Source organism: Narcine bancroftii, chromosome 11 (genome assembly GCF_036971445.1).
Source record: "Narcine bancroftii isolate sNarBan1 chromosome 11, sNarBan1.hap1, whole genome shotgun sequence".
NCBI classification, from domain to species: domain Eukaryota; kingdom Metazoa; phylum Chordata; class Chondrichthyes; order Torpediniformes; family Narcinidae; genus Narcine; species Narcine bancroftii.
Window position 1 is genome coordinate 36184164 of NC_091479.1, and position 13804 is coordinate 36197967.

General features: G+C 44.1%; 1 long non-coding RNA gene across 2 annotated transcripts in view; it reads right to left on the reverse strand.

Moving 5' to 3' along the window:
• Window positions 1–3135: 3135 nt before the first annotated feature.
• Window positions 3136–13804, reverse strand: part of LOC138745217 (uncharacterized) — a 29803-nt gene continuing 19134 nt past the window's right edge. For both annotated transcript variants that reach the window (XR_011346097.1, XR_011346096.1), the window contains one exon: window positions 3136–3550. This is a non-coding gene — a long non-coding RNA (uncharacterized lncRNA). The remainder of the gene's footprint in view (window positions 3551–13804) is intronic.

Sequence of the window (13804 nt, forward strand, 5' to 3'; positions counted from 1 at the left end):
AAAATTAACTTTATTCTAAAATTATTGACCAAGAGGACAACAGTTCCATGTCTTTTCTCATCCTCGTGTTGCATGCCTATATTCACTTCACTGCACACGTTCTCTGTTTAACATCATTCCACCACTTTGACACCTCGTGGTTACTCCCTGCACTCTGTGGTTGAAGGGGTTCCCCTTAGTCTCCGCCCCTCAAGACCCGGAGGATTAGAGTCCTTCCCCACAGCGCCCTCGTGTTGGCTGCGCCAAGCCTCAGTGCATCTCTCAGCAACCTGGAATAGGCCGGTGGGCAGCGTTCCCTCACCCACATCTCCATGTGCAAAAAGACCAGCAGGTTAACGTCGAACAGTTATGCCCTTCAGACCTCGATGTTGCGCTGACCTATCAATTCCAAGCAAAATAAAAACTAGACCCTTCCTCCTTCATAACCCTCCATTCTTGCAATGGAGGGAGTGCAGAGGCGATTCACCAGGCTGATACCAGGAATGGCAGGAATGACTTATCAGGAAAGATTACGCAAATTGGGATTGTACTCGCTGGAGTTTAGAAGATTGAGAGGGGATCTCATAGAGACATAAAATTCTGGCAGGACTGGACAGAATGGATGCAGATGGGATGTTTCCAAGGATGGGAAAATCCAGAACCCGGGGCCATGGTTTGAGGATAATAGGCAAACCATTTAGGATGGAGATGAGGAGGAATTTCTTTACCCAGAGAGTGGTGAATCTGTAGAATTCATTGCCACAGAGGGCAGTAGAGGCAGGTTCATTAAATATGTTTAAGAGGGAATTAGATATATTTCTTCAGTATAAGGGTATTAAAGTTTACGGAGAGAAGGCGGGGACGGGGTACTGAACTTTAAGATCAGCCATGATCTCGTTGAATGGCGGAGCAGGCTCAAAGGGTCGAATGACCTACTCCTGCTCCTATCTTCTATGTTTCCTTCATTCATGTGTCCAAGAAGCCCTTAAATGCCGCTAATATTTCAGCCTTCATCACCACTCCTGGCAAGGCATTCCTGGCACCCACAACTCTGTGTAAAATCAAGTATCCCTGATATTGCCCCTAAACATTCCTCCCTTTGCTTTGGGCATCTAGTGTTTGCTTCTCTTATCTGGGTTTCAGGCAGACCAAAGGGCATCTTTCACTGAGATTCTGGTCTTCCAGCAGTTCTGGATGTCTGTCTCTGGATGCTCTGCTCAGGGGACCACCCCACAGTATCTCATCAAGTCCTAGTCTCTGTGTCAGCAGGAATTCCATGCTGACCACTGCCTGATGGCCCTGTGGTCAATAGTGTTTGTCTATGCAACCATTCCCATGAAGGTGATGGGGCAAAGTCCTGCTGAATAGGACATTGTGTGGCATCAGGGCCAGACCAATCTTTCGCAACACCTGAGCCAGGTAGAACCTCAGCGCATAGCGGCTTTTGGTGCCCTTGCACTTTGTTTCGAAGCACAGCCATACACAATAGCCATGCTGGTTAGGGTTATTCCCACATTGATTGACGATGTACATGGTCCTCCAGACTCTATCCATTTGGGACCCCCACATGAATAGGAAATGTGTTTTGGGAATTGACAGGGTGGAGGTGTGGGGATGGGCCACACCTGCCTCACGTGCAGCAGTACCAAGAGCTCCTTGCACCTGATGACCGGGTTCTACCGGGTTGACAGAGTTGGGCATCTCTATGGTTCTCCCTGTCTCCTGGAACTGGGGGTCTCCTTACAGCTCCCCATCTCCTTGAGTTGGTACTTTGTTCTCCACCATCACCACAAGATAACCAAGACCCCTGGATGGAGGGCAGAGGCGTAGAGAGATCAGTGAGAATACGGGTAGTTTCAACAGGGTGGGGTCCATCCTGATGCCTGATAACAGGAGGAAACCAATGGGGAAGGAGGATGCAGGGCATTCGATAGCAGGTGGGGCAGGGTGTAGACATGGCAGCTGACTGGAATTGTCAGGGGGTTACTGAGACCTGGGAGAGGAGGGGAAGGAAGGTGCAATTGTGTTCTGACGAGAGAGTGCTGAGGGAGAGGCAACATGGGTGGAACCTCAAGGCAAGAGACCCCTGAATTTTTTGCAGGGATGGGCTCTGTTAATAGACTCCCAGATATCCAGCAAAGAGCATCTTTGTTCCCCTGCCATCAGGAAGGAGATATGGAGGAATAAAAGCAGAGAAGCCAGGGAGGGAAATAGCTTCTTCCCACAGGCCGTGAGATTGACAAGGCAACATGAGCTTGATGGGAGCTAAGAATGAAAAGGTGGAGAGGAATATGGACTGATTACAACAGCACAGCCAGCAGGAGAGTGGGGCCGAAGGGCCTGTTTCTGTGTTGTCTATCTGGACCAGCCTTTTGAGTTCAAGCTTTAAAAGACCAAACCATTTTTAAATTTAATATCAACGGTATAGAATGAATCAAGAGACAAGATGTCTGTCCAGCGGCAAGCATCGAAGGCACTTCCTGAAACGCAGGCTCTGAAACTACAGGGAGGTTCTGGCCGGAATGAGGTCCGGCTTCCTCTGGAAGGAGGAGAGGAGGCAGGGATAATGTGGGGGAAGGGGTGCCTTCCTACATTCACCTCCCATTTCCTCTACACCGTACCCCTCTTCATTTCCCTGCCCATTCCCCTCCCTCATCACCTCCCCATTTCCTGTGCCCCGATCGCCACCCACGCTCCCCTCCCCAACCTAACCCTAACCCCTAACAATCCCTAACCTTAACGTTAACACTACCGATACCCTTAAACACTACACCACGTCCCCAACCCTAACTCTTATTTCCACCCTGTCCTCTAACCCTATCCCTACGCTGTCCCCTAAACCCAACCCTAATCTTACCCACCTTCCCCTAACCCCAACTCACACCCCACCTCTACCTCCTACTCCTACCCCCTTCCCCTAAACTTAACACAAGCCCACTTCCCCGAACTCTAAACCTAACCCTAAACCTCGACCTAACCCGAGCCCACATCTCCTAACCCTAAACCTAACTGTACCTCTACCCGTCCCTGACCCTTATCTTAATTCTACCCACCTTCCCCAACCCGAAGCTAAACCCTACCCCTATCCTCTACACCTACCCCCTTCCCCTAACCCTACCCCATACCCGCACCCCCTACCACTACCCCATTACCTACCCCTACCCTCTCACTACCCCCCTTTCTCCTACCCCCTTCCCCAATCCCTCCTTCCCCTAAGTTAGGGGTAGGAAGGGTAGAGGAGGGGAAGGGGAGGAGGGGAAGGGTAGGAGGCGAAAGGAAGGGCGAAAGGAGAGGGGAAGGGGAGGTGAAGGGAGGAGGGCTAAGTTTAGGGCATAGGTGTGAGGGTAGGTGAAGGGGAAGGTGAGTGGGAGGGAATTGGAATGGAGGAGAGGTAGGGGAGAAATGGGATGGGAAGTGGGTGAAGGGATATGGAAGAGGTGGTGAATGGAGTAGGCAGGGCCAGAGAGAGAAGGGGAGGGGTTCAGGCCATCATGATGTTGTCTGTTCTCTGTTCAGCTGGGATGCAATGTTCTTCTGGACTCGTGTCTTGTCTCTAAGATCGGTCCTTCTCCTGGGAAGAGAAATACGAGTGATAGAGATGCTGTCTCCGAGGCCTGATCATGATGACTTTGGAGGGCCCCAACTCCTCCCCCATCACCCCCCTCCCTACCCCTGCACACTAGGGCCTTTCCCTTCCTCTGCTTTACCTGAGGAAGTGTGTTATGGAGAAAACCACAATCTATATCTGCAGACCTCAGAGTACCGTGTCTCCATCAGGCAACACCCTGGTTCACCACGACATGGCAGCAAGATGCTGGACAAATCATGGATGGATCAGTCGAGTCCCTTCAGCTGACCCATCTGAACCTACCCCACAACAATATTACACTTCCCTCCCTCTCACCAGTACCTTCTGTTTTTCTTTTATTCCTGTCCCTATATTAAAATCTTTTTCATGCCTTTTTTGCACCAGCCTCCACTACTACCCCTGGCAATGCATTCCAGTCACCCTCTACATTCTGTGTGAATAAAATATCCCCCTCACATCTTGTCTAAAGTTCCCTCATCTCACCTTATTTAGACGTCCACTGGTATTCTCGCCCCAGGAATGCACACAATATTCCAAGTGTGGTCTGACTAGAATTTTGTACATCTGCAGCGTTACCTCTCAGTTCTTGAACTCAATCCCCTGACTCCTGAAGGCCAGCACACAATACACCATCTTAAACTCCCTCTTAATTTGCACAGCAACCTTGAGCGATTTATGGCGCAGGATCTAAATATATCTCAGTCCTGCACACTATTCATAATCCTGCCATTAACCAAGTGCTCTGCCCTCACGTTCTTGTAATCCGCATTCAATAAAGATATTGGTCTATATGAAGCTAATTTAAATGGGTCTCCAACCCTCTTTGGAATAACTTTTATTCGTGCCCTTGAAAATGACTCTGGAAATAAACGAGGACCAGTTGCTTGTTTAAGTACATCTGTATTTACAGGATTCAACTCCATCTGTCAGTTCTCTGCAAACTGGATGACCTTTGGCAACCTTCTACACTGTCTACAACATCTCTACCTCTGTGTCATCCCCTGATGTACCCACCCTTCCACTCCCATCATCATTCATAAAAATCACAAAGAGCAGGGGTCCCAGAGCAGATCCCTTTGGAGAGCCACTAGTCACTGTTCCATCTACTACTACCCTCTGTTTACTGCAGACAAGCCAATTCTGAATCCACACAGCCAAGGCTCCATGGATCCCATGCCTCCCGACGTTCTGAATGAGGCTACCGTGACGACCTTGTCAAGCACCTTACTAAAATCCACGTGCAGCACATACAGACCTTGACCTTCATCTATTTCCTTTGACACCTCCTCGAAATACTCAATTTGACTCGTGATGCAGGACCTGCTCCTCACAAAACTATCCATGAGTTTCCCCAGCATGTTTGTGCATTGCCCTCGGCCCCAGCATCTGCAGACTTCCTGGCCAGTCCCTCCCTTACCCCTTCCCAGAGCTTCCGCATCCATTACAACATTAAGCATTGCTGCCCAGTACTGCCCAGTACAGACCTTTGTAAACGTTCTCCACAACCAACTAACCCTTACCCGTACCACACCCATAACTATGGGTGGATTAAATATCCAATTAACTTCTTTCTGAAGTAATGTATCAGGAATTTGATGTTGATTCCAATTTTGAATAACTTTTCATAATTCTAGTTGAGCTCCTGTAAAGTTAGATCCATTATCAGAAAATAATTTTTTGACTTGACCACGTCTAGGAATAAAACGCCAAAGAACATTAATAAAAGAGTCTGTATCAAGCAATGACGCTACTTCAATATGAATTGCTCTCATAGTCAAACAAGTGAAAATAACTCCATATCGTTTTTCAACACTTCGTCCTCACTTTACTTGCAAAGGACCAAAATAATCAACTTCCACGGATGTAAATGGGAATTCATCAGGTGAAACTCTGTCCTGTGGTAAATCTGCCATTTGTTGTTGTCCAGGTTTTCATTCTCTCTGTTGGTCACAAAGAGATGAAACCTCATGATTTCATTATTAATATATTTAAGCACTGATGTTCTATCAGTCCAAAACACAGGATCTGCTAACTCCATCTGTAATTCTCTTCTTAACATAGCGTCCATTTTACTCCCCATAATAGCAGCAGTCAATTCCATTCAAGGTCTGGTGACTGACTTTAATCGAGCCACTCTGGCTTTTCCCATTACAAATCCACCATCTACTCGCACTTGGTTATTTCACAGGACTCAGTAACTGACAGGATCAAAACCACCTTCACTTACATCAGAAAAATGGTGTAACTGAGCAAATGTGGCCGCTCCAAAGTCTGTTGACTTCAAAACTTCCAAGTATTTGAAGACGCTCAATCTAATTTTTCCAATCTTGTGCAATGGATTCTGGATTAGTTTCATCCCATCCAAATTTTCTTCTGCACAAAACTGGTATTTGGCCGGGCTGATCATTTGGCTGAATTCAGCCAGTCGGGAGAAGAGGGTGTGCAGGTGAGACTTGTGTTGTGCCCAGTCTCTGCTGGTGACAAGAATGTCATCCAGATAAATGAACACAAAATTCAAATCCCTGCGCACTGTATCCATGAGGTGCTGGAAGGTCTGGGCGGTGTTCTTGAGCCTGAAAGGCATGCATAAAAATTTGAACAAACCGAAGGGTGTGATGATGGCCATTTTGGGGATGTCCTCGGGGTGCAATGGGATTTGATGATACTCACACACCAGATTGACCTTGGAGAATACTCTCATATCATGCAGATTGGCCGTAAAGTCCTGAATGTGAGGGATGGGGTAACGGTCAGATACTGTCATATCATTAAGCCGTCGATAATATCCGCAGGGGTGCCAGCCATCGGAGGCTTTTGGGACCAGGTAGAGCGGTGAGCCCCAGGGCTGTCAGAGCGACGAATGATCCCCAGTTCTTGCAGATGCGAGAACTCATCTTTCGTTATCTGGAGCTTATCTGGCGGGTTTAACAGTAATGTACGGTAAATTGTATCAGACACTGTGACCCCAGGTTCACAGTTGGGAGAATATTTAACGGAGATGTACAGTCGACGACCTTGGCAGATACTGAGACACTGTCGATCGTCACCATTGTCACCGAAGAGAAGGGTCAATGGGAATGGAAATGGGAAGATTGGAAAATATGGAAAGAATGGGAAAAAAGTTGAATTGACGCAAAGTCTTCTCGATATTGAAGATCCGGAACAATCATTGGGACTGGAATCAGTGGGTTGAATGTTTTTGTTTCAGGACTTTGTGAAAGTCTGATGGGGGTGGGTGACACTGAGTCCTTTAGTCACCTGCCACTTGTGGACTTTACCACACCCAGATTTTTAGGGGGCTACGACTTTTGAGTAGCTTGTTTTGGGATTGATGTTTCTCTTTTTTTTGGAATTTTTAAAATAGGTGGGATTTGAATACAGCGAGACTTAGAAGGGGTGCATTATTTTATAGTAGGATTCACATTTGTGAGAACGTTTAACAGTGATATACTATGAATTGTGTCAGATACTTTGACACCAGGTTCACAGAGGGAGAAGGTTTAACAGTTATGTACGGTATGTTGAGGTAGATAATTTGACACCAAGAGTAAAGTGGGGATCAGGTTTAATGGTGATGTACTGTAGACTAAGGCAGATACTGTGACACCAGGTTGACATGAGAATAAGGCTTAATGGTGATGTACGGTATGTTGAGATAGATAAAGTGATACCAGGGGCACAATGGGGATAATGTTTAACAGTGATGTATGGTACACTGAGGCGGATACAGTGAAATACAGTTCACAGTGGGGAGGAGGTTTAATGGTGATATACGGGAGACTGAGGCCCAAATGGGCATCCAACTCTGTCTTCTCAGCTTGACCCAACGTCTCCTCTGTAAACTTAAGCAAACCAAGAAGACTAAAGTTAAAATTTTCACCTTGGCATTTTCAAAAACAAAAATGACTCTGTGACTTGCAGTTTCACATCATAATCCCACTTGCTAAACTTGCAAGCAACTGCACCGCATCCTACAGCTGGAAAATTGCAAGAGAACTGCTTGGTTAAAGCAAAGATTCCACCCAGTCACCCCATTAAAGGCCTCCAAGTTAACAACAGATAGCAACCTGAAAGTTAAATACAAAGATCTGTATCAGGAAGATTAACGGGTTTAAAAAAAATAATTTCCACTATTGAAAGAAAACTCCTCAGGGAACACCAGGCTCTTGTTGAACAATTCCTGTTGTATTCCTCAAAATGGTTTGAATCTTGATTTCAAGCAGAGTCATTTGGTGAGGTTGTTGGTCTAGCACAAACCCTGCCGACACACTCACTTAAATATCTGCAAAGTCGTGGCTCAGCTCTGCTCCATGCTTAAGCTATCAAGCTTTTCTGAAGAGAAAACGGACTTCAGATGCTGGTATGTTGAGTCACAAAAACACTAATGCTTCCCTGAACAACACACCTCTATCTGAAAACCAACAAGAACCTTCCCGAGTGGTAAATATCAACAAGACATAATATCATGTAACTGTTGTGTTTGTGTCGTTGGAGAATTGCCTTTCCATTCAATCAGAATTCGAGTTTTGGGTGCTGTATTTGAGAAAAGATGTGCTGGTGTTAGAGAAGGTCAGAGATGATTTACTGGAATGATATCAGGAATGAAAGGGTTAGTGTATGAGGAACAATTGTCGACTCTTTGACTGTACTAGTTGGAGTACAGAAGGATAAGGGGGACCTCAGAGGCATTTCAAATGCTAGATGGACTGGGCAGAGTACATATGGCAAAGATGTTTCCGATGGTAGGGGATTCTAGGACAGGAGAGCATAATTTCAGGATGAAAGGGTGTCAATTTAAAACAAATGTGGAACAAATTGATTGTGTCAGTGGGTCGTGAAACCCACGTGACGTCATTGGGTGTATTTAAGGCAGAGATTGACAAGGAATCAAGGGTTATTGGGAGAAAGTTGAGGAGTGGGGGTGAGTGGAAGAATGGTGGAACAGACTCGACGGGCCTACTTCTGCTCCTATATCTTGTGATCTATATCCTGCTGGAGACCTAGTCAACCCTCCTCTTGCATCCCATTCTTAGAAAACATTCTGCATCGTGGTTTTATGTCACGTGAACCCATTTCCGATTGAATCCCATGTTACAAATAACCCAATGGAAATTCTGCATTGAGAGGACTGCAGCTTCCTCATTTTAAAAATTGTTATGGAGCAGCTCAAATGAGATTTCTTGCTTCTTTTTTTGAAAGGGTTAAAATAGAATCAAATAAAATAGGAGAGGGAAAAGCAAAAGAATTTATGTACAAGTGGGAATCAAAATTAATTATTGGTGATAAAGATACACAATTGTTGAAACATTTGATTAATATATGGAATAAAATAAATGATGAAATTGGTGTAAGTGGATGTACATCACCCAGAATGGCTTTGATTCAAAATCCTCGTATCTTTTTTAAAGGATCATCAATTTCTGGATAGCTGGTTTCATAAGGGGATTATAAATGTTGAAGATTGTTATGAATGGGGTCAATTAATGTCATTTGAGCAAATGAGAAATAAATATCGTATAACTCATCACAATCTTTTTGCTATTTCCAACTTAGAGCATATTTGAAGGATAAGTTAGGACCAACTATGTTGTACTGAAATAGAAATTCCTTATAAGAGGAATTGTTAAAAACAATTATTTGATGATGTCCTCTTTATTACAAGTAGGAACTTTAAAATGAGGAGTTCATAAGTTGAGACAAAGGTGGGAAATGGATCTGAATATTGTAATTGATTGGCAAATAAGGGAAGATCCATATAAGGATCTCAATGTAATATACAAATTAGTTCAGTATAATTGTTTTGACATCAGTCATGTAGCAGATGTCAGAAAGGATTTTATCTGAAAGCTGCCCCTGGAGTCAGGTGACTCAGGCTGTTGGATTTGAAAAGCTCTACAGGAAGATGATTTGGCAATAGAGATCACGTGATCCAGGGGAGATGTATTAATTCACTTCAACTCATCAGTCTGGAACTATTGACCAGAGTTCCACACTGCAGCAGTGAGGAAGGAATTCACAACTAGTTTTCCTTCTACAGTTACTTCTTACACCAGTGAAATTGAATAGAATAAAATCAGAATTATCAGATCAATGTTTTAGGTGTGATGAAGATGTTGCAACTTTCTTGCATTCAACTTATCTTTGTCCTAATGCAAGATCTTTTTGGGGAGAATTACAATATTAATGGAACAAGTTATAGGATATGTTTTTCTGCAGAATCTGACCTTAATTTTATTAGGAAATATTGAAGGAACAAGGCCCAAATTAAATCTATTAATATATCAATTGAAATTTGTTAAATTAACGTTAGCGATGATGAGGACATGTATTGCATTTACATGGAAATCAGATATATACAGATTTTTTTTTAGGGATGCCAAGATGACATGCAAATATTCAAAGTTGTATTCCTTTGGAAAGAATTATATATAGCTTGAGAAATATATACTCTATGCTTTTGCAAATTTGGCAACTGAATATTCAAATATTAGGCTTCAATTTGTAATAATGCCCTTTCCATCCCTCTAGACATGTGAGATTCTCCTCTAAGTTCAAAATCTTTTATTTAGATTTGTTAGGTTTCCTCACCACCGCGAACTCTGTGGAAGTGGAGGACTAGTGCAGGGCACCAGAAAACATGAAGACCACACCCCTCCAACATCTCAGAAGCAGAGGATTCAATCCATGGATCAGTGACCAAGGAAGCAGACCAGTGAGGGGTTCTGCAACTGAAAGACCCACATAGGTGGCAGGCTGTTGGTGACTTGAGGAGAGGAACCCACACAGGCTGCGGGCTTCTGGACAAAGCAGTCAAGGAACTCACACCAGGCTGTGGATGCTAGAGTGGGTCAGAACTGGCTAAAAGTGTGTCAGGTATCAGACCTGGGATATGAGTGAGTGCTAAATAGTTCCTAATTATGTCAGAGGTTCAAAACTGGAGCTCTCATTGCCAATGACTTGGATGGTCTGTGAGCATTGAAAGAGAATCCACAGACCCTCAGTGACTTGGCCCAGGGTTCAGGGTGGCAGGGGATGGTGGGTGCAAGAGGTATTTCAGTCAACTTCTGCCAGAGGTGAGTCTGTTTGTCTTACAGCAGGAAAAAAGCAATTTTGTGTGATATGACACTTTTTAATTACATGACAGTAAATTGTCTCCTGAAATAGAGAGAGAGGTTCAAGTTTCAAACTATTACAAATTCTACTCACCAGATTATACCTCTTCCCACTTTTTATTTTTGCAAGGACACCGTTGATTTTATCACAACTCCTCTGCTGCGTCTGTCCTGTGACAGATTATATATTTTATATTGTATATAGAGATGTTTTTGAAAGAGATGGATTGGAGGAGTCGTTTAGGTCACAAACAAACACATACACTTCACAATACAGCTCTTATTTAAAATGCAAGAGCTTGGCTGAGAGTGAGTCATTCAGGCACCAAGAGCCTTTGCAAAGACAAAACAAGGAGACTGTTTTACTAAAGAATTTCAAAAGCAGGTGTAAATTGATTATTGCTTTTAAAGGAACAGATGAATGGACTCAGAAGTTTGGGTCCGGTGCAGTAATCTGGCTGGTTCCAGTTTGCTGTTCTAAGAAGTTCATGTGGTTTTGCAAGCAGAGAGGAGAGACCAAATAGGCTTTTTCTAAAAGAGAGAGAGAGAGAGAGAGAGAGAGAGAGAGAGAGAGAGAGAGAGAGAGAGAGAGAGAGTGAGAGAGAGAGTGAGATGGCAAGCTGGCATCTTGTTTTGAAGACGGGGTGTTAGTTCTCAGTTCAGCATGTTGAAAAACTTTGTTGTCCATACAAGAGGAAATAGCTGGATAGAAATGATGTTTCACTTGAAAAAAGGGAAACAAAAGGAACTCTATGGTGACCTGCGGAAGAGGTTATCATTTGGAAAACCCTGATGGGTCAAGTTTCTTTGGCAAAACACCAAAGTGGCTGATCAGAGGGAATCAGTTTATGTGTGTCCAATGAGCAAGCAATCCCTCTCTGAAACCAATAAGAGCCTTCCTGGAGGGTACACATTTACTTTTAAGCACCAGAGCTTGGTGCAAATTCATAAATGTTGAATTCTGTGCACAGTATAAGAATTGATAGACACCGGTGAACTTGGATTTGTGTCAAAGAACTTTGTGCACATTAAATACACCTGCACTTAAAATTAGATGGTGGTAATGGAAGGCTGTTAATAGTGATAAGTTAAAGTTTGATCCTGATTTTTTTTTTGTTTAAAGAAAATTAAAAACGATGTTTGTTTAAGAATCAATGGCGTTATTGTTCAAAATCAGCCTGTAACCGAAAGTATTCTTGGACTGAATAGACATCTGGGCCAAATGACTATTTAAAGACAATCTGTACATGATTGCACATCCTAAGGTACAATATAACCACTTAGAGCACAGAACAGGCCAGTTCAGCCCAACTCGTGCCATAACAAATTCCCACCCTCCTAGTCCCACTGACCAACACCCAGTCCATACCCCTCCAGTCCTCTCCTCTCCATGTAACTATCCAGTCTATACTTAAATGTAACCAATGATCCCGCCTCAACTACGTCTGCCGGAAGCTCATTCCACATCCCTACCACCCTTTGCGTAAAGAAATTTCCCCTCATGTTCCCTTTATAATTTTACCCCTTCAATCTTAAACCATGCCCTCCAGTTTGAATCTCCCCCACTCTTAATTGAAAAAGCCTATCCACATCTACTCTGTCTGTCCCTTTTAAAATCTTAAAACACCTCTATCAAGTCCCCTCTCAATCTTCTACGCTCCAGAGAAAAAAGCCCCAGTCTGCACAACCTTTCCCTGTAACTCAAACCTTGAAATCCTGTCAACATTCTTGTGAACCTTCTCTGCAATCTCTCTATTTTGTTTATATCTTTCCTATAATTTGGTGACCAAAACTGTACACAGTACTCAAAATTTGGCCTCACCAATGCCTTGTACAATTTCATCATAACCTCCCTGCTCTTGAATTCAATACTCCGATTTATGAAGGCCAACATTCCAAATGCCTTCTTCACCACACAATCTACCTGAGTATCAGCCTTGAGGGAACTATTTACCATCACTCGTAAATCCCTTTGTTGTTCTGCACATCTCAATAGTCTACCATTTAATGCATATGACCTATTTAGATTTTCGCTTTTTCTATCCACTAAAAATTGTTGAAGAGCAAGAATAGACAATACAATCACATAAAATTCCCATCCATTTTTTTTTTTCTTTGGCTTGGCTTCGCGGACGAAGATTTATGGAGGGGGTAAAAAGTCCACGTCAGCTGCAGGCTCGTTTGTGGCTGACCAGTCCGATGCGGGACAGGCAGACACGATTGCAGCGGTTGCAAGGGAAAATTGGTTGGTTGGGGTTGGGTGTTGGGTTTTTCCTCCTTTGCCTTTTGTCAGTGAGGTGGGCTCTGCGGTCTACTTCAAAGGAGGCTGCTGCCCGCCAAACTGTGAGGCGCCAAGATGCACGGTTTGAGGCGTTATCAGCCCACTGGCGGTGGTCAATGTGGCAGGCACCAAGAGATTTCTTTAGGCAGTCCTTGTACCTTTTCTTTGGTGCACCTCTGTCACGGTGGTCCCATCCATACAGCACACGTATTAATACACAGAACGATCATACCTCCTTATCGGTCAGGAAGGGCCTACACTTCCCAAGGAGCCTGAGAAAGTCAAGGCTAATGGCTCTCATCCTGAGATTTTACAGGAGCGCAGTTGAGTCTCGACCTTTGGATGGTCTAGTTGCTGTAAAGCATCAGACAGCAATGATGCAGAGTAGTGAGGATCACTGGGGTCTCCCTTTTTCTGTAGATGACATTTACTGGGAGTGTTGTTCAAATCGGGCTCAAGGAATAGTACAAAGACCATTTTGATCTAGTGAACAGCATCTTTCACCACGTCCATCATCAAAATAAGGACTTACAGGCTGGGGAATAGCTTCTTCCCACAGGCTGTGAGATGGATGAAAAGTATCCTCTAAGTGCAATAATCCTCCAAATATTTATATATGTAGCGGCTACTTCGACAGAGCTATTAAAGCAACACACACACACACACACACACACACACACACAGACACATACCAGTTTAATCAACACAAGACTGCTTTATTCAGTCTTCACAGGCTTCTTCTATTTACAGCATGTCCTGTGCTCCATGGGTCAAGGTGGGACATCATTATGTGTTTGCTGCAGATCCACGGGCCCTGTGAGTGTCCCGCACCTTCCGGCAGGA